The sequence below is a fragment of the Sinocyclocheilus anshuiensis genome, unplaced genomic scaffold (assembly GCF_001515605.1).
Source record: "Sinocyclocheilus anshuiensis isolate Anshui unplaced genomic scaffold, SAMN03320099.WGS_v1.1 scaffold3816, whole genome shotgun sequence".
Taxonomy (NCBI): domain Eukaryota; kingdom Metazoa; phylum Chordata; class Actinopteri; order Cypriniformes; family Cyprinidae; genus Sinocyclocheilus; species Sinocyclocheilus anshuiensis.
Window position 1 is genome coordinate 49,921 of NW_015541089.1, and position 1,022 is coordinate 50,942.

Sequence of the window (1,022 nt, forward strand, 5' to 3'; positions counted from 1 at the left end):
ACTTATACAATGAGTGGTCCAATAAAAGTGGTCCTTTGCAGCCATCTAGTGGAAATTTCATGTTATTTTAATTTTGAGATTTTATCTTTTAGATGGCAGCGGTCTTCCACTAAACTGTGGCACATTTTTCATGTTATCACCACGACTGAAAATCTTCTTTATAGTGAATTGTACAAACATGTTTTAAGTAAACCAATTGTAGTTACTATTTTTAAAATATTTCAAGTAAACCTACATGTCAAAATCATTAAAAAATATAGGCAAATATATTTTAAAAATTAAATAGGACCCCCAAAACATTACTAAAACATGAATACAGTGATATTACATGTGTTTAGAAAAATTCCACGATTACGTCTCTTAAGACGCCGGACAACCTGCACAAGGGTTAAGAAGGGACTCAGGCAGGGGTGGGGGGTGGTTGATGGTTGATGAAGAGAGAGAGAGAGAGAGAGAGAGAGAGAGAGAGAGAATAAATATTTTTTATTTCTCAGTTTATTTTTGGCATTGTTGGTTGATGGTTGGCATAAGAGAGAGAGAGAGAGTTTTTTTTCTAGTTTATGTCTCAGATTAGATTCTGTATTGTTTTTGTCTTTGAGACAAAAACTCTTTTTTCTTCTTTTTTCCTGAAGTTTGCAGACGACACCACACTCATCGGCCTCATTCAGGACGGTGACGAGTCTGCTTACAGTCAGGAGGTTAAAGAGCTGGAGAGAGAATTTTTATTTCTCAGTTTATTTTTGGCATTGTTGGTTGATGGTTGGCATAAGAGAGAGAGAGGAGAGAGAGAGAGAATAAATATTTTTTATTTCTCAGTTTATTTTTGGCATTGTTGGTTGATGGTTGGCATAAGAGAGAGAGAGAGAGTTTTTTTTCTAGTTTATGTCTCAGATTAGATTCTGTATTGTTTTTGTCTTTGAGACAAAAACTCTTTTTTCTTCTTTTTTCCTGAAGTTTGCAGACGACACCACACTCATCGGCCTCATTCAGGACGGTGACGAGTCTGCTTACAGTCAGGAGGT

General features: G+C 35.9%; 1 long non-coding RNA gene across 1 annotated transcript in view; it reads right to left on the reverse strand.

The window, feature by feature from the left end:
• LOC107690723 (uncharacterized) overlaps positions 1-157 on the reverse strand; it is a 16,284-nt gene extending 16,127 nt beyond the window's left edge. Inside the window, exon 1 of the long non-coding RNA XR_001634484.1 lies at positions 144-157. This is a non-coding gene — a long non-coding RNA (uncharacterized LOC107690723). The remainder of the gene's footprint in view (positions 1-143) is intronic.
• Between the last annotated feature and the right edge of the window lie 865 nt (positions 158-1,022).